The following is a 20,910-nucleotide window of genomic DNA, read 5'->3' as shown; positions in this document are numbered from 1 at the left end:
TAATCGAGCTTGTCCAAAGGACAACTACCCAACACCCTATATCGATCAAATAATTGATGATTGTGCCGGCAGTGAAATATTTTCCTTTATGGACGGTTTTTCCGGTTACAATCAAATCAATATTCTACCTGCCGATCAACCAAAAACGGCTTTCATTTGTCCATGGGGGACATTTTCTTATTGCAAATTGCCTTTTGGGCTTAAGAATGCCGGAGAAACTTTTCAAAGGGCGATGTCTTATGCGTTTCATGACATCAAACACATTGTGCAACCGTATCTTGATGATTTGCCTGCTCATTCATTACATCGAGCTGACCACCTTGTCCATTTACGAGCAATCTTCATGAGGTGTAGGCATTATTGAATTCGGTTGAACCGACACAAATGTGTCTTCTGTATAGAAGTGGGACGATTGCTGGGATTTGTAGTTTCAAAATCCGGCATTCGCATCGATCCCTCGAAGGTAGAAGCTATCATCAAATTGCCTCCTCCTTCGAGTCTTCACCAACTCCAAAGTTTGCAGGGGAAAGCAAACATTTTACGATGATTCATTCCTAACTACGCCGAGGTTACAAAGGGTTTCACCCGGTTGTTGAAACAGAATGCTCAATTCTCTTGGGATGAGATAGCTCATAAATCTTTTGATGCACTCAAGCACACATTGACCCACGCACCGTTGCTACATCCTCCCAACTACAACTAGGATTACTTTTTGTACCTCGCCACCTCTCATTCCACCATTGGAATGGTCTTAGTACAGGAAGATGAATTCGGAATGGAACATGTGATATATTAGCTTAGTCGGACGTTAAATCCAACTGAGCTCAAACATTCACTTGTGGAGAAATTGGCATTGGCAGCCGTTCAAGCTGTCCAACGTTTTCGTCATTACATTCTACTCCGTAAAACTACAGTCATTTTGGATTGCAACCCTATGGTCTACATTTTGACTAAACAATTGCTAGGGGGCAAGTACTCTAAATGGATCGTTATCCTGTAGGAGTTTGACTTGGAGTTTGAAAAATCTAAGTCTAATAAATCTTTAGTTTTTACAGAGTTAATGTGTGACTTCCCGCGTGCTGACACGGAAACTGTGGCAGAGGAACCCATTGCGAAAGAATCTTTGTTTCTCATCAGCACTTTAGATCCGTGGTATGGGGATACCATCGTCTATCTCTAGACCCAATCCTTTCGGCCCGAAGTTTCAAAGTCGGAACGTCGGAAAATTCGATTCCAGTCCCAACAATACAAAATTATTGGAGATACTCTTTATCACCGTGGGGCGGACTTGGTTTTTCGACGTTGTTTAACTCACGAGGAAGCTGAAAGGGTTCTGAATGACTATCACTCTGGAGCCTGCGGCGGTCATATGTCTGGGTATGCCACAGTCCAAAAGATATTGCGCGCTAGCTACTTCTGGCCGTCCTTGTTTAAAGACTGTATTATTGTGGTCCGGAAATGCCACAACTGTCAAGTGTTTGATCGCAAGATGCGTGCTCCACCTACTCCTCTCCACCCTATAATTGCCGTTGGTCCTTTTGCCAAATGGGGTATCGATTTTATTACATGTAACCCTCACTCGGCCGGGGGGCATGCGTATATCATCCTTGCGGTAGATTATTTTACTAAGTGGGCTGAGGCGATGCCTACATTCAAGGCAGACGGCAAGACAGCTGCAATTTTCATATTCAATCACATTATTGCTAGGTTTGGTCTCCCACAAGCGATAATCACCGACCATGGGTGCCATTTTTGAAACGTTATGATGACAGAACTTACAGGCCAGCTTGGTTTGCGTCACGATAGCTCAACTCCTTATTATCCACAAGCGAATGGTCTGGTTGAGTCCATCAACAAAGTTTTAGTTATCATGATCCAACGAATCATTGGTATTCATCGGTCGAATTGGCACAACATGTTATTTTCAGCACTTTGGGCATACCGAACCTCAGTGAAAACATCAACAGGGTTCACTCCTTTCCAACTAGTTTATGGTTTGGAAGCTGTGCTGCCCATTGAATGCGAAATTCCGTCACTGCAAATGGCCATCGAGTTACTTCCAGCTACTTCCGAAGAGGAGAAGTGTTTATTATAATTAGCTCAATTAGATGAGACTCGACGTGATGCTGCATTGGCGATCGAGACTCACGCAAAACGTATGAAAGCTCAGTATGATCGAAATGTGACCCCTCGAAATTTTTCGGAAGGAGACCTAGTGCTATTATATGATCAAGCTAATGATAAATTAGGTGCTGGAAAATTCGTTCCTATGTGGCATGGGCCCTATATTGTCAAGCGAAAGCTAGCAAAAGGGGCCTATGAGCTGGTAGATTTTGACGGGGACTCTTTGGGTAAACCCAGAAATGGACTTTACCTAAAGAGGTATTATGCTTAAATGATGGGTATGGAGATTTTAGTTAGGATAGATTTTTCTTTCTAGCTAGTGTGTTTGTTAGTTTAGACAGTGTGCTTAGCTTAGAGAGTGTGTTTTTCGTCGTTATTCTGCTTATCTTGGTTTTACCCTTGATGTTTGCAGATGTCGATGCCTCTCCAAACATACATTGGATTTGCTGATGGTGCTTGTCGTAGTACACGGAATATCTCTTCCGCAGCTTGGGTTATCTATTCACCCTCTAACGAGTTAGTTTCTATGCATGGGGTAAGCCTCGGTCAAACAACAAACAACATTGCCGAGTACAGTGCAGTGATTGAGTTATTGTCTGAATCTATTTCATTTTGGATTCAGAGTTTGATAGTGAGGTTAGATTCTGAACTCGTTGTATTACAGCTTAATAGAGTGTATGCCATTAGAAATCCAGTGTTATTAAGGTTATTTTTGAGAGTGCGTCTCTTGGAACGTGAATTTGATTACATTGAATATCAGCATATTCCAAGGTCTTTAAATACATTAGCAGATGCAATTGCTTCTCGAATGCTAAACAGACATTTGCAATAATCATACATGTAAATTTAAAAACATTTCATCACACATGTTTAACAAGATAAGCTGGTAATAATGATATATATAGATAGGAGTGTGTCAAAAAATACATCGTCTTCGATCATAGGTTGAAAAACACCTTATGATCGGCAAAAATGATAAGTACAAAAACCAAAATGTCACATGTGTCTACAAAAACGACCATCCAATCACTGGTGATGCTCTCTATACGACACCACTGCATGGGCTACCCTACACAAGAACCTTCTAAAAGGTCCTGGGACTGCGACTACATAGCGCTGAAGCCTGATAGGAATATCATCTATAGTAGTCTCTGGTATATCTGTTGTAAGACGCTCTAGGTCTTGTTCCAACTCAGCTAAGGTCTCTGTGGCCTCGTCACGTGGGGCCGGTACCACTGCAACTGGTAGTCTCCTCTCGAAAGGCCGGAGATTGGCTGGACGACGTGGGCCTACATCTGCATTTTGAAAATTATTACTGTCAGTTTTGAGACGATATAAAAAACAAAAAAATAGATAATTTAAAAACTTGTGAAAAATGAATTACCTGTGTCATCCCATTGTTCTCCCGGTGGAAGAACCATGTCCGGATCTCCACGAAAATCAACTCCGGCATAAGGAAAATCTTGTATAGAAAAGACCTGGTCCTCTAACCAGTGAAAGTACTCCGGAGTAAATCAGACAATCTCCGTGCCCTCATCAGGATGACGGGCCATAACCGCAACCCATCGCATCAATTTGGGCTCTCGGGGAAGCCCAGCCTCAACAGTGAGCTGCTGTGGGATCAGCATTGGAACCCTCTCTAAGGCAAAACTCACAACTAAAGGCCCATAACCAAAAGTCTTTAGCTGTCCGTTTTTGACTCTAGTCAGTTGGCCCTTTAAATTGGCCAACACAGCATCACACTAGTTGAAAATGGTGCCTCGATAGCAATCAATCGCCATCTGCATCTGGGATCCAGTGGCAATGTGTAAAGCGGCAGCCCCGCAAAGTCTGGTAACTGTAAAAGCAATCACCATAAGTTCAGGTCGGGATATAGTTTTGATCTCTATCCCCTTCTCATGAGACTAAGTGTTACACCACTCTAGTCGGAGACTAGTGATGGACTGGCCACCCGGCCTAGTCCCGAACAGAGCCAAGTGTTCGCCTCTCTTGGGCAAACCAGTGAGGAAGTAGATATCTAAGGGCTCTATCTCGAGCTGGTGCCCTCCAATGTAAAAGCACTGGTCCTGAACGTTCCATCTCTCTACCAACCACTCTAGAAAGCGCACCTGGACCCTCATGCCAGGTATGGCCCAGTATTTGTAAAGACCGCATGCCTTCAAAGCATCAATGGACGGTTGATGACTAATGGCGGCCAAATCAACATCTTCGTTCTCTCTCTCGTGCCAATCAATCATGGTGGGCAATCTACACAATAGAAAACATCCATTAGAATCCATGAAATAAAAAATTATTGGTCCAATTTGGAGAATTTTGGGTTTGTAAACCCTTTGCGTGGAGTACGCACCCCGCCTTTAGGAACAGAGCGTGGGTACGCGGGTTCCTTTAAGGCAAGGTGCGTATGCCCGCCATTTTCCCAACTGAGAAAATGTTGGGGTACGCAGGTCCCTAGTGTGGCACCTGCGTACCCCGAAAGGCAGATCTTGAAACCCCAAAGCCTCCAAAAAATGACATCTAGGGCCTAAAAAAAAATTCTAAACGGATGAAAATGAAGAGGAGGATGTTGTAGAATACCTGAAAGAGACGACGTTCGATTTCGACGGTCGGATTCTCCGCAATGTCCACGGGAAGTTTCTTGCCAAAAGCCCTTTTTCTCTCCTCAACAGTAAAATGGTAAAAATGAATTGGTAAAAGCCCTTTTTATAGGTTTTTTGGGTAAATAAATGGTAAATTTGTTTATTTTTCACCATGAAAAGGTATTTTTCAAAGTATTTTTATCTATCTTTAAACAGGTATGAGTAATGTGTTGGTTTTTGTGCAGGATAAAAGGATTTTCAGGGAAAATTGTCATTTTTTACAAACAAAAACATCAGAGTCATCTTTAAGCCCTTTTCTGACTCCTAAAACATGAAAAGATTGCGAGAGTTTCTTTTACACTCGTTAAAACGGAATTAAAAGACGGTCCTCTTATAGCCCTTTTCTGACCGTAAAAAACATGAAAAGATTGCCGAATTTTTGTTGTTTCAAATTCGATATTGGAAATAAAACGATGTGTCTTCGATCGCTTTTTACTTTTCAGGTCAGAGACACTAATCATGAAAGTACTCCTTGGTCGTAAAAGATCAAGCGGTTCTCTCAAGTATTATTTTATACTTTTTCGGGCTTGGGAGACACAAATTTATGAAAAAGGTCAACCATGGAGTCTTCTTAAGTTTTTTCAGACTCTCTAAAATTGAAAAACGCCGAGTTTCTCCTATATTGGACTCGTTAAAATTTCACAGTAAAGTACCTGTTCGATTACAAACAGGAATAGACCACTCCTTCTCAGGGTTCGAATCTAAACTAAGTTGGACTCATCCAAAGGATGAGCTTATAATCAAGCATATGTTATCCTCCTCAAGCTTGTAAAAAATAAAGAGGTACTTGCCAGAAATGGTGGGGGAAAAGAGAGAAAAATGAGCCTATTTGTTATCCTTTGTCTCAAAAAAACCTTATCACCATTCTTGAACACGACACCTTTTCATTCACCTGGGTTGGGAAATCCTTTGCCTAATAGTTGATCAAACCACATTGAAAATTTTCAGCCGGTTCCCGGTATTAACTTTGGGTCAATTGTCACCTATTGGGTCGTTATGTGTTCAAGAGGTCACTGCAAATAAACCATTCATCTGCAAAATACCCGTCATCCATTTTGACCATCCCTGAGTCAGTCCTTATAGCTACATTTCTTCAACTTGATCTATGATTTCGTGTTGTGGGCTTGCCTGCAATGGGTTACTTTCTATTGACATCAGCACATTATCTAGAAATCGTCAGTACCTTGAAATCTACATGCATCAATGGCAGGTTTCTCGCCTTTGACGACGGTTTACATCATTGACTTTCGATCGAAGGATTCCATGATATGCTCGACATCAACACATTCAATCACATCTCATGGATTGTACTGGGTATTTTAAGAACCATTGACATCACTGGTGGTCTCTCTCACACTTGTTAACAGTTTACATCATTGACTGGTAATCAAGTGGTTTCTACCATGTTCGACATCAACTCATTTATTCGCATGGATAGAATCGTACTATTTCGGGAAGTAGAAATGAAGACCCTGGATCTAGTTTCCACCATCCAGGTTGCGAGGAGTTTTGTATTCATTATATAGTAGACTAATCATAAACAGATGGCTGCGTCCATACTGTGTCTACAAGAGTCTATGATTATGATGTACTGCGAAATCATTCCTATATCAGAGCAGTAGTTAGTTTGTTAGTTAAAGTTTTCAATCTGAGTATGGGAATGCCTACCTCAGCAATGATATGATCTTACATATGTATTTTGTGTTGAATATTTGCAGGTTCTGACTGGGCTCTCCACAAGATAATCCTTGAAATGATAAAGTACTTCACCCTTCCTAGATGATATGAAACCCTAATCTACTACAGGCTTCGCACTTTAGGGGGCAATCTGTTACACTAAAATTTGTCACCATGACTATTTGCAGTCGGTATGGCTCCATCAACTATCATACTATCCTCCTTGGCAAGTCTTATACCTCCGCTTCTCATGTCAAACCCCAAGAAAGAGAGAAAGTCCCTAAAAAGTCAATTAACTCTGGTTACACAGTTTCTCTTAACCTTACCTGCATGTATGCACCTCAAGTTCACAATACTTGCGTACTTGTACGCTCTGTCTGTAAAGGGGTGGGTGCGTACTCCTGTAAAGGTCAAAAGGCGTGAGTTTTACTTCAAAAAAGTTACTTGTGGTCGAATCTAGAGCATTCTAGAAGATGGTTTGACGTGTATTGAGCGCCTCCAGATGGTTCATGCATCCCAAAGAAAGAGGAACTTATCCCATCAAGAGGGGAGCTATCCCGTTGAAAGAGGGGCTTATCCCATTGATGGTGGACCTGTTTAACTTCCTCCAAAACATTATAAATACAGGCATTAGGCCAGAGGGAGGGGAGGTTGAAAGTTGAACATTCCTAAGGGTAGATGCTGCTGAAATTAGGACTCCCTTATAGAGTTTGAGAGGAGAGATTCCCATCCTTTCTTAGCTTCATTTGGAAGTGGGTGAACTGATCAAAGTAAATGAGAACTCTTGCTGGACCCTGGGAGGGACCTGCACAACACCAACGCACTGGTTGTAATGGTTTCTTTTGTTTCCAATTAATACAATTATTTTCATTTTTCTCAACAAATTGTTATATATAATTTGTTTCATATACTCCTTGGTCTTTATGATGAATATGTTTTATTATATGAGTTATTTAGGTGCTATGTAATCGTTTGCTTGTTAGTGAATGCAGGTTTCAAAGAGAAGGAGGAGCTCATCTGGATCGGAGAGGCTTGGCTGCTATAAACAACGTTAGACTAAAGGTATGCTTTAAACACCTGGTTGCTTGTATTTTAAATGCATGTTTAGGGAAAGATAGTGCTTGATTTTCTTGTTTGTCACTAGAAAGCCTTAGCTTCTAGGGAGGTCGGTTTTGTCCGCAAAATTGACTCTTTCCGCATGACAGGAAAGGAGGAGTATGGGAATTGGATCTATCTCCAATCAGAATTGTATCAATAGCTTCAATCCTGCTAGAAGGTGGTTTTCCTAAATCATTTACAGCTTTAGCACTGGGAAGAGGTGAAGAAGGAACAACATTCAATTCTTTGAGAAGTAATTTCTGTTGATGTTTTAGTTTACTAAGTTCAAACATAGTAATTTTTGCCTTAGTTTTCTTCATATCACCAACAATATTGTAATCCATTGAATCGGATACTACCAACGTTTTAGATATTGAAGGTATATTTGAGGATGAAGGTTGTTTTTGAGGAACCGTTGCAGCTGGCTTTTTTGTGGATACCTTTTCCTTTGTTGTTGTAGCACCTGCACTTCTCTTCTTTGAAGTTGCTTGGACGGGTTCAGGGGCACCTTTACTCCTAGTGGTGACAGGAAAGGCTTCTTGTTCATTTTCTATATCGGAGTTAGGGAGTATAAGATCCCACATTCCATGGCATTCAACAACTTCCTCTTCTTCATCAGTTGGTGAGATTGTTTCCTCTTCCTCTTCTTCCTCGGGATCTAAATCTGCATTAGATATAACATTTGGTGGTTTTGATTCGGTTTTCTTGAAATTTCTAAAGGGCCTTTTAGTTGAGGTTTCTGCTACTTGTTTTTTTATTTCAACCATTTCATTTGACAAAGTCTTAAGGACATTTTGCAGACCTTCCATATCATAGGGATCTTTAGGGGTTTTCTTCTTTGAATCATCTTTAAAAGAAACTTTTTGGATTTTCTATCTTCAAGAGCAACTTTCTTCTCTAGAGCTTTAATACGTTTCTCCACAGCAAGTGCTTCTTTCATGTTTTCAGCTAAAGTTAGTTTTCCGCCCCTGTCTACAAAAATAGCTATATTGGCAGGTAGGGCAGTTATATACCACTCGCTTCTGATTTGCTCACTTGGTTTGGAGGCCGTCGGGATTTTATTCAAGAGTTTATTGAATCGCGCATTGAATTCTTCAATCGACTCCCTATGCTCTATTCTAAGATTGGAGAGATCATTTATTAATGTGGCTAAAGATCTATCATCACCATACTTAGTGAGAAACTGTTCTTGGCAAACGGTCCAACTGGTAATGGATCCAGAAGGCAAGGAAAAATACTAGGATCCTGCTGATCCCTGCAAAGTGTAAGGGAAAATTATAATGACAACATCTTCCTCTGTCACTCTTTTCAAGTTAACTGATAACATGAAGTTATTAATATGTTCCTTAGCCTGTATTCCATCATCTGGGTTAAACTTGGGTAGCCATTTTTCAGGAGCATCGGGTAATGCATGCAATGGTGCAGGCATATTGACCACACCAGGTCTATTCCATGGATTTGCCATTGAAACACCAGTAGGGGATGAGATGGCTGATGAAATTACAGATGTTTGGGAAGGACTTGATATTGAGGATTGAGTAGGTTGGGATGTTGAAGTTCCTAATCCCTGATGAACAACAATGTGTAATGAGGGAGTGGATGGTTGACTTCACATAGGGGAAGATGAGATGGAGGATGTGGATGAAAGTACCTCACTGTCAGATCCTTCAGTGTTCTTCTTTGCCCTTTTCCTTTTAGGTAAGGGCAGCTCAGTGGGTTCAATACCGAGCTTTTCGCTTTGAAGTCTAGTGAGGGGGTGAGGTAGATTGAATTGCGAAGTCTCACTGCTTTGAGATACTTCAGATTTCTGTGGAGATATCGAGAAGCCTTGAAGTTTATGGATGAGTAACTGAACTTCAGGGAATTCAGGACTTAATCTTTCTGGAGTGTTATGAATTTGAGCAGTGGTAGTTGATTCCTCTTCTTCTTTCTTGGACACTGGAGAACCAGCATGCAATTGGGAAGTACAAGGTGATGTGGAGGGAGATTTACTCTTAGAATGGTCTGTAGATTTGGATTTGCTCACCATTCATAGTTTTTCCCTCCATCTAGCGCCAAAAATGTTGATACCCCAAAAATTGTTGTATCAACATTGGGGGATGACCACTCGGTCCAGACCTTAATACAGCTCCTTTTCCGTTTGGGATGGTGGTTCCGACTGGATATAATGGGACCAGTTTCCCAATAATGAATAAAAGGGGATGGATGAATGATTGGTTTCTAATAAATAATAATGAATAGATGACTTAATCTAATAGCAAAAACATAAATGACTATTCTATCCTGGGAGGCTTCTATTCTCTTAAGTGCAACTCTTGATGATCTCTATTCATTGATAGGGATATAGATGACTCTACACAATAAACATAGACATTCATTTACTTAATGATTTCTCTGTTCAAGTGGTTGAAAAAATTGATTAACAAAACATTGTTACACTTATCCTTTTATATTACCGATACATGTATGATAAAATAAAAGCATGTTGTAAACATCCAATAGTGGAAATTGTAAAGAACTTTGTTAAAAACACATGCATATATCTGGTAATAGAAAGAGCAATCAAACAACAATTCACATAAAGAAAATGAAATTAGACATAGATAGTAGTACCATATGAGCTGCAAATCATTCCCAATATCAATCACTATTTGAATTCCTTCTTCCGACGCAGAAATACTTTTAAACAAAGGCAGTAGTGCACATTCACATAAAAGCTTCATTATCAAAATTGGAATGATTGGCCCAGTCTTTATAAAAGAATATGCCTGAAGTACAATAGTGCAACTTTAGGTTTAAGTCATATACAAAAGCTTACAACCCTTTCCAATGCATTGAAAAGGTCTATAAATACTTGACTAAAACTAACTAACTATGAAATTAAAATCCTACTTAATTGGTACAACTTAATTCGGAATATCTTCCTCATGGCAATCTAGCAGTCGGAAGCATGATTCATCACTTAGGTGGTTTTCCTTTAGAACTGAGTTGGCATATTACAAGCATTGGTTCCACTTCTGGTGGTTGGTTGAGACGAGAATTGAGTTGGGCAGCATAGGTGGCATCTTGTATATCGGGAATGATACACCCAATTGCATCTATCAGACACTTGAGGGCAGCTCTCTGGCTGTATGGTTTGACTAGGAACAACCAATAGGTGTCCCAAGTCAAACTGTTAATTCATGCGATCAATCTCCCATTTTTCTCCAGCTCTTGATAACATGACTGCTCCAATGTTTTAGCCGATAGCAATTTACCTGGGGTACATTGAGAGATCATGTTAGATAAGTAGAGAGTATCATTAATCAATTCAACCAAATTACTTGTGGTTAACTTGCATCTGGAAACTGCTCTCTCTGCCTTCATTAACTGGGACTGCCATTCCATAAATAGGATCTCTTTTTGTGATTCTAGGATTTTTGGCAAATTAGCTGCCTGTCCCTCATCAGTGTCTTGCCACTCAAGAAAATTGGTCAAGGTCTCATCAGCCTGCTCCAATTCTGTTCTAGCATCAACCGATTTGTCACTTATTGATGCTGTTAAGTCACATAAAGGTTTTTCTTGGGTGATTTGTTGACATAACAGCCTTATTTGTGTCACCAATGCTTTGTTAATTTGTAATGCTTCGGCTCTGAACTCACTTGGCTGTGGAAGATTCTTGGACTTTTCTATTTGGGTTGATAATTGAGCAATTTGCTCATCTTTAGATTTCCCCATCTGTTCATGCACTGCTTTCAATTTTTCCAGCGGTTCTGACAGCTCCTTTTGCTTTTGAATGGCACTTGAATCAATTCTCTTTTTCTCTTCCTGCAATTTTTTATTCAGTTGATTATTTATTTGTTGTTGTGTGGACAATTGCTGTTCAAGTTGATCCAACTTTTGTTGTGCCTCCGATAAATGTACTTGTAGCGAGGTGATTGTTTGGTCCTTTTCTCTTAACAGATTGATCACTTCTGATGCCTTGTCCATGGTGGCTGCCGAATAGGCTCCAACATATTGGGACAATTTAGTAAGGTCATCAGAAGGATCAAATTCCTCTTTCCAGACCACATTTGTTGTCACTGTTTGTTCAGGGAATAGGGAAGGTTGATCAATCCTCTTTTTCCGCTGTCGTTTTACTACAACCCCATGTTTTGGGCTGTAAAAGACATCCAATGGAGGTATCTCCTCCACTTGCAAAACAATCTGATCAGAAGGATCCTTAGGAATTATCTCTATTCCTATAGAAATGGGTAGGTCGCTGGTTCCACTTGGAACCTGTTTAGATGTTGTCTCTTGTGTGTCAGCTGCTTTTGATGTATAGGCTTCCTTTGAGCTCTCAAGATTGCTTATGATTGCGTCAAACTGCTAGCATTCGTGGAGCAATTTCGGGTCAATCTGGGCATCTACATTCACCTCCGTGCTGCTCTGCTCCTGCTCTTTCCTCTGTGTTTCCTCTTGCTCCCTTCTCTGTACTTCTTCCTGCTCTTTTCTCTGCACTTCCTCTTGCTCTTTTGTTTCGATTTCTCCACCAATTTTTGATGTAGTAGGAGGTTCCTTAGTGAGTCACTGCTTAGGCTCACTTGATTCTGTCATCAGGGTCATTGCTAAAAGATCTAGAGGCAGAGTTTGCAACCTCTGTTCTCTAAGTCTGTTAAATTCAACTAACCTGTCATCCTGATATTTCATTCTAGCTAGTGATTTAACCTGAAATAGCAACTTCGCTGAGTAGAACAGGTCATCAAACATATCATCTTTATGGTCAAATTTAGTTAGCTTTGCCTGTTCAAGTGCATTGTAGGCGACTTTGTTTGGATCAAATCGCCTATTAGGAAGAGTAGCGAGATTCAGTGCCTTAATATTATCTGCTTCTTTCTCTGCATGTTTAAAGTCATGCAGAGCGTAGACACCGCATCTTAGAGGAAAAGAGGGCCAAACTGCTTCTTTTTATTCCTTAGAGTCTGTGTAACTCCTTCGGATGTAATCTGATATTCTACCTCTCAGGCTAACAGTTTGTTCGGTATATACAAAGGGAGGACATGAGGCTTGGCCTTGCTGCCGAAAATTCTTACATAGGTGAATTTTTCTTCTCCGAACCATATCCCTATGGCTGTTAAGTCAATCTCTGCTTGGTAGGAAATTTTAGGAGCAGGTTTGTCAAAAATGGCATAGTGAATGGCTAACATAAAACCATTGCAAACTTGATATAAATGGTGCTTATAGTGGGCTTTCCATAACTTCTAGTAGTATATATGAATGGGCATCGAGTCTTGTGGAGTCCATCTCCACCCAAGCATAGGAAATTCGGAATTAAAACACAGGGTGTCCAAGATGTAGGCACTATAGTAGAATGGGGGAATGAACCTTTCAGTAATACGGGATTTGTTTCTAAATTCAAGGACTGTGGTTTCTAGCTTATCAGAGAGTATATTTCCCCAATCCATTATTTCACTATTGCATGTTGCCTCCATCAAAGGAACCATCTCTATAGTGAAGTTTGCAGAATCATGTAACCCCCACAACCTACATATCATTACACCGGCATAACGATAAGGAGAACACAAAGAATCAACAGAGTACTTACCCGAAGACTCATGCTTGTGTTTTGCTAGGTTTTCTCTCCAATCCCGAATGGGTTCTGATTCAATGTCATTTTCATTTCTAAATTTCTCCAAGAATGCCTTGTTATACTTCTTCTTTGTTGCAGGTAAACGGTACATTTGCCTCAAACCATCAGGTTGAAACGAGCCGAAGACTCTCCCGTACATGGTGCAAAATGTCCTGTTTGTGATTGGGATTTCTTCAATTGCCCATCTCACCACATCTGTATATGGGAAAATTTCCTCTCGGGCTGCTATCTGATGAAGATAAGAGTCAGCTAAATCCTTTAGAGTAGCATCAGACTTCCGAGTCATGTCTGCTGTGGCTTGCACCGTTGTTACCTCAGGCTCTTCGGCCTCAACCAGATTGTAGATGCTCAGCCAAGTAGTTTTGCCGAGTCCTAGACATGTAGTGTCGGATATCAGTCCCTTTTTTCTTGCTTCTGGATTGGCAATGTGTTGTCCTGTAGCTGCCGAAGCGGAAGCTGTTGCAGTTTTCTTAGATTTCTTCCCCATTTGGCTTGAATTTGCTGCTTCGGAAGAGTTCTGCACAGGAGAGAAAATGAACGTAATGCGGAGAATTGGTAGCGCAAACCAAAGATGAACGATATATTTTAATCAATGAATAATGGAGGATTTAACTTAAGGTGGCCGCGGATACAATCCATGAAGTGTTTTTAGCCTTACTGTTTCATTAAATGGTTGTTTAAACCTGTCAATCCTTTAAATTCTCATCATATCGTTTATTTTCCGAATGATTCATTCAAGTGTGGCTTTGATGTTTTGGCGGTTGAGCGTAAGTGAATCGCTACCGGGAAGAGAAAAGCCTTTAATAACCATAATATATCCTGGATTTTATCGATCTTTTTTGAAATCAACGCTTTAGCTTTATCGCAATCGACGATCGACGGAAAAATTAAGTTGTTATATTGGTTCCTTTCGAAATCCCCGATTGCCAATAGCGATATCGCCAATTCGCATTGGAAGTTTTGAGCAAGTGCTTTAGATGCATGCATGGTACATCCCCGATTGCCGATAGCGATATCGCGTCGGAGCAAAGAGGGGTCCTTTGCTATGATTGCTTAGCTTCCCGATATCCGATAGCCTTTTGTGCATTGTTGCGTCGGAGAAAATAAATGGGTATTTTAAGTCATGCATCATTTGTAATTGCGATATGCAATCTTGTGATCGCTTTATCGCAACAATAAAAGATTACTCATTCTTTATTATAAGACCGATTAAGTGATTTATCAAAAAGGTTTTATAATGTTTTATTTGGTCTCGGACCTTTTTGAATAATGATAAGTTGATACCAGTTTAAATGAAAAGGGACGCATTTCATATTATAGTTTTGAAAATAAAATTTGTATGAAATGGGGGGTTGTTGTAGAGCACAACAGGAAGCAGGCCGAATATCGGATCCCAAAATTTCAGAATCTCAGAACTTCGAAATGTCAGAGGCTGGGGATGTCAAAAGGTCAGAATATCTAAGCAGGATGAATATTGGAATCAGATAGAATATCAGAGAAGGATGAATATCAAAACCAAGCAAAAATATCGAAGCATGCTGAATATCAGAAGCAAGCCGAATTTCGAACCCTTTCAAAAATTCGAAACCTCAGATCCATGGAGGTTCAAAACTGTGAAAGTTGAGGATTTAGAATTTTTTAACTTCTTATTAATGTATCCTTTCTAAAATAACTAAGGGTTGTGGGGAGAAGTGATTTACAATGAAATTTTTCTGTAAAACTAAACAATTTAGGGACCATTTCTCTCTCCTTGCAAAGGACATATGGTAGTAGTTGATTGGCCCTTAAGATGTGAAGGTGGCAGATGACATCAGTATGACATGGTTTTATATATGAAACATGATAGTTAGTTTCAACATTATTGGGTGACCTAGTGGGGAAAATCCTGGTGACACATGTCACCACTAAGGAGATGCCACATAGGGTGCATTACAAGGCCAATATGTCATCCTGGGAGCATATCGAAGGTTATATATTTCGTAACTCCTTCGTAATTGCAATTTGAAGAAAGTTCTGATATAGGGGGCTCTGATGTTATTGGCACTTGGTTGTGGAGCCCAAAGAACCAAGTGTGTAGTGAAGGGCTTAGCACCTAAGTGCTATGGAGATGCCATGTGAGCATGTCAGAGGTCAGAGATTTTGTAAATCCTCCGTAATTACATTTTGAGAAAAGTCTCGATACCAGGGAGCTCTGATTTTTTTGGCACTTGTTCATGGATCCCAAATAACGAAGGGTGTAGGTAAAGGATTAGCACCTAAGTGTTATGGAAACAACATGTGAGCATATTGGATGTGAGATATTTAATAACTCTACTATAATTTATTTTTTAGAATGTTCTGATAAATGGAGCTTTCGGTGTTGTTGGCACTTGCTCATGGAGCCAAAAGAACAAAGGGCATAGTGAAGGGCTTTGAACCTAAGTTTTATGGATATTCCACATAAGCATATAGGATGCCAAAGATTTCATAACTCCATCATAATTCATTTTTTGGAAAGTCTTGATACAAGAGCTTCCATGTTGTTGGCACTTGGTCGTGGAGCACAATGAACCAAGGGAATGGAGAAAGAACACAAGGAGATGGGCCCCCTACAGGATCCTAAAGAACTTAGCACCTAAGTGTTATTCCATCGGTCACAACACCTAGCCTGATGGTGAAAAAAATAAGAAGATAAGAAAAAGGGGCTAAAGGCCAATAATAGAATCTTGTGATTTCGTAATACTTGCCTTAATAAAGTTACGAAATGAGGCACTTTGAAATTGCAACATAGAGGTGTATGAAGGATGAATGATTCAGAAGCTAAGTAAATGTGCAAAGTAAGGTTGGTGTTACAGGAGTAATGGTGACTCCATAGGTCACCGAGTCATGGTAGAAAATACCACAATTGCATATATGCTTTAATGGAGTAATGACAACTCCAGAGATCGCTAAGTCAAGGCAACAGGACCAGAATTGTGAAAAATCATTTAAAGGAGTTTTTCATGAGATGAGAAAATCCATCCCTAATCTTGATTTCGTGCTATGAGAAATGGATTGAAGACCTGAGACTCAGATACATGATATTTGTTCATAGAAAGAACAAGAGCCTTGTTGGAGTGTGCATGATTGACTGAGGATTTATGTCTCAACATGGGAACACTTAGGTGGATATTCCTTGCATTAATTGAACTACAATCGTAGATGGTGAGAGAACATAGCCCATTCTTAGTTCCTAATGAATATGTAGTTCCTATGTGTTACATGAAACAATAGGAAGGAGTGCAAAGTGCAGGAGTACACTCGGGTTATGTGAATGGTAGAGTAATCGATAAGATAGATAGCATGGATCACATTGAAAAAATTCAAGCAACGAGATGCAACATCAGTATGAAGAAACCAGGAAAAGGTACACTTTGATAGTGTGAATGGAAGAGTGATGTCTGATAAAGAAAAAAATAGTCATTGTGTTTCAGTGAAATAAAACCCAGGATTTCAGTTGAGAAATGTAGGGGAAATCAACATTGTTTACAGTGAGTTGTGTGGAGAGATTTGTGCTTCAGTGAATTATTAAGGAGAGGCTAAGCATGCATGGGCTATAGAAAGAGGTTGTGTGTGCCTATGTTGCAAAGAAAATAGGTTGAGCGGGTCGATGTTACTATGTGAGGCTGAGTGAGCATGTGCTGCAAAGAAGAGGCTAAGAGTGCCTATGCCGAGGAAACAGGAAAGAGACCATGTGCTACTATGTGATAAGTTGAGAGAGCCTGTGGAATAGAAGGGGTAAGTGTTGAATGTATGCTAGTGAGGGTAGAGGGCTGAGAATAGTATGATGGTGTGCTGTGGATAGAGTATTGAGAGAGTTGTGATGAGAGACTTCCAAGAAGTACAATTTGTTGTTGCAGAGTAAGCAGAGGACAGAGTGTAGCATAGGATGAGTGAAGGAAAGGATGCTGAGGAGAACAAAGTTGATATCAAGCAGATTATTTGCCATCTATAGAGAACCTTAGTTCCTTATTGAGTGTGGTTTGGAGCCTACATACAAGAATTTGGTGCTTACATCTCTAGTTAGTGTCTGAGAAGGCTTGGGGGTTGCTATGTCTTACAAGTTGGTCCTTGCATAAATCCAAGGAGATGCAAATTGGTGCTTACAAAAAATCCATGAATTTGGTGCTTCATATGGTGCTTCTGGTAAGCTGATCATATGTTTGAAAAATGAGGGAGTTGGTGCTTCCTGCTAGTGAATGTGAGTGGTGGTTGACAAATAGATTGATGTAATAGAGTAGGTTCTCTTATTTTTACATCAATAACAAAGACAAGCTTTGGTGATTTTTCTCCTAGAAGGGTTTCCCCGTTAAACCTCTATGTCATATATGTGCTACTCATTATGTGTATGCTTGTGTTGGTCCATATGGTTGTTGTTATGGTTTGTTAATGTTTGTTCTCATTTAACGGATACCAATTTTGAATGAGTGAAGATAAATTGGCATAAAATTTTAAATTAGCCTTAATACTAATTCACTCCTCCAGTATTAACATTTTTTCCAACATTTTATTGGTTGCATGCATGTTTATCTTTATTTTGAAAAATTATCTTAATTACATTAGTTTTGAAATATATATATATATATATATATATATATATATATATATATATATATATATATATATATATATACATATATATACACATATACATACACACACACACACACACACACAAATATATATATATATACATATATATATATATATACATACATATATATATATATATATATATATATATACATATACATACACACACACACACACACACACATATATATATATATATTTGTCATTTTAGCGGTGTCTGTGATTTTATGTGAACGTAGTTTCCATAATTCTAATGATGAATAAAAGGTGACTGGGGTAGGCTTCCATGATAGCTCAACAAATGAACCTACTCCATTTTTGGTTTCTTGGTAGGGTACTCATCTTCAAAAGAGTGCTTGGCCCCTTCTTACCAAGGTTTGGGTGAAGCTTAGTAGTAATCGTAATTGTTACTTTAGACCATCTCTCTTTTATAGCCCTTCGATATTGGGTTTCATCTCGAGATAGTTGTGTCTATTAGACCGAGTATTTTCCCTTGGCTTCTTTTTGATCTCTTTTTAGAGTTTTTTTTAGTTTTAGGTTTGAGCTCTTTTCTACTAAGACTAATATATATATCACACTTTATCAAAAATTTTATTAAGATATATCATTCACCGTGGCTACCTTTGGCCCTCATTCTCTGTCTTAGTGACAGTGATTCCTTCCTCCACTGACTGTGGAGGAATTATAAATCTTTAGTGAATTAGATTCCCCCTCTACACAAGGGAATCAGTCTCTAGTACCAAATATTGAATCACATAGTACTTTCCAAAGAACTCTTTTACGAGAGGACTTCTTTACTAAATGTATCTTATCTCACTTTAATCCTCCACTTACTGATCCCCTTGGGCCTGTTTTGGTTCATGTTGAACATTTTCCTTTCATATCTATGCCATTTTCCACTCCCATTGTCTCGATGACTACTAGTGGGTTGTGCTCTTTTGTGGACACCTTTGCTCCAGTGCAACTTTCCCTAGTTACAATTAGTTCAACACAGTTGATTGGTTATCCTACTATCTAGACTAGGTTGAGTCCAGGCATTCCAGGTACACCTACTATGGGTGGAGTTCAACATATTATTATCTCTACCCCACTTACGTCAACTCTTGGAACTTCATTTGTCGCCCTTATAGGTGTTGTTATTACAACTACCTTCAGCATTATCTTTGGTTGGAACACTTTACTAAGTTCTAACCCCTATGAAGTTATGCCTAGGGGAAACGTTCTTGTATGTACATACCCATTGGGGGCATGATAGCCCGTATACCTCCTATGGTAAAATATGGTCCTTTTTTGGTTGATATGTTTCCTCACAGTGATCATACTACTAGTGGTGGTCTTGCACCCACTATGTCTTATCTGGCCAATAGTATCACTCAACGTGGTCCTGTTACATCTGTCTTAGCCCCCCAACTCAACAAACATTGAATCAAAGGGGAAACTTCTATTCCAGGGGTAACCAAAACTTCATTACCCAACCTAGTATGTCTTATGGCTTGCCATTTTATATGACCTCACCCCCACTATGAAGAAACTATTATTTGTTGAAACCTATGTGCCTTGCTAGAAACTAGTTGATGGGGGGGTCTCCTGGTCCCTCAACTCATCCTACTCTACCATGGTCTGATTCAAGGACAGCTAAGCCTTTGCCCTTCTTGTCTAATTTAGATATCTTCGATCTGTACAAGCTAACAAATGACCCCATCGACCATAAATTACTTTTGCCTCCAATCCCACGTAAGATTCTTCCAGATGTCTAGAAGTTCAAAGGAAAACAAGGAGATGAATCGGTAACTCACATCACAACTTACCACCTTTTCTGTGTATTAAATGCTATGATTGATGATAGTATCCAACTCACACTCTTCCTCAAACATTGAATGGGAATGTTGCTAAGTGGTACACTGAGTTACATTGAGCTTTAATGAATAATTTCAATTCCCTTGCCATGGAATTCCTAAATTACTTTCAGTTAAGTATCTGCTATGAAACCAAAAAAAAATATTTTGGCTACATTGTGCCAAGACACTTCCATCAAAATCTCTAATCACATCTATGAATGGATACATTGATGGAGGCTTTTCAAGCCCCCTATTCTGGATTACCTCATAGAAGACTAGTTCTACATGTCTCTTCTACCCCCATCACAAAGGATGTTTCCATGGCTGGTGTGCTTACTGAAGATCAATACATTCGATGTACCCAACATTTATATATGATTTATTCACAATCTGGCACACTTTATGATTTGATACCTAATTCCTCTATAAATTCTAGTGCTCTCATTACTTAGCAACTATTTTGAAGATAAATCCCTTTTGTGGACATAAGCAATCACTCTAGTCCTATGAGAGGATCTATCAAAACTTGACAAACTAGTGCAAAAATCTCCTAGTTTATGTTGAAAAATTCAATGTGAGAGATAGAAACCTACCTCACTCTCATGCTAAATGCTCAATATTTTATGATGATCTTGATCCCTTATCTTCTAGGCTCACTCCTCACTATTCCTTGTGTCTGAATACCTGCAAGAGAGATCAAAAGAAAAAAAGAGATACAATAGAATACATAGTATAATTCAAACATAAACTACATGAAAAATCAAGGTACATCATGATAAATGAATAAATATTTATACATTTATGGAAATTAAACACCAAATGTATTTATTAATGAATAAAAAATAGAAGAATACAACCATTGCCTTGATGTTGGAGACCTCCTTTGTAGTGGATTTGCAAGTCCAAGACAAGACCATTGAAGCACTCCTTCTCCTTAGTTAGATGGGAAACATTTGGACATAGTTGTGGCATAGGAATGCAGGAAGGAAATGACCAACCATTTTGGGATGGAAGGGACTTGATTTATAGGAAGTGAGAGGGAGTTAGGGATCCACAAAAGAGGGAGGAAGTTCCACATCTCAAGGGGAAGATCCCTAAAGTTAGGATCAAGGACTCAAAATGGTAGATCTCAACAATATCTCTATTCAACAACATCCAACTCACTATTCTCGAACATTCTAGCAGGAGAAGCTTCTTTTCCACTTTAGGAAAGACTACCAAAAGAGGTTCAGCATGGGTTTTTATATCAAAAGTTGTGTTGGTAGCACTAGGTGAATATGCAACAACTAGCCATCAGCATAGGCTAGTAGTAGTGCAA

This window comes from Pinus tabuliformis, chromosome J (assembly GCF_031772625.1).
Source record: "Pinus tabuliformis cultivar Carrire ecotype Pingquan chromosome J, CPIR1, whole genome shotgun sequence".
In the NCBI taxonomy this organism is placed as follows: Eukaryota; Viridiplantae; Streptophyta; class Pinopsida; order Pinales; family Pinaceae; genus Pinus; species Pinus tabuliformis.
This window is presented reverse-complemented; position numbering follows the sequence as displayed.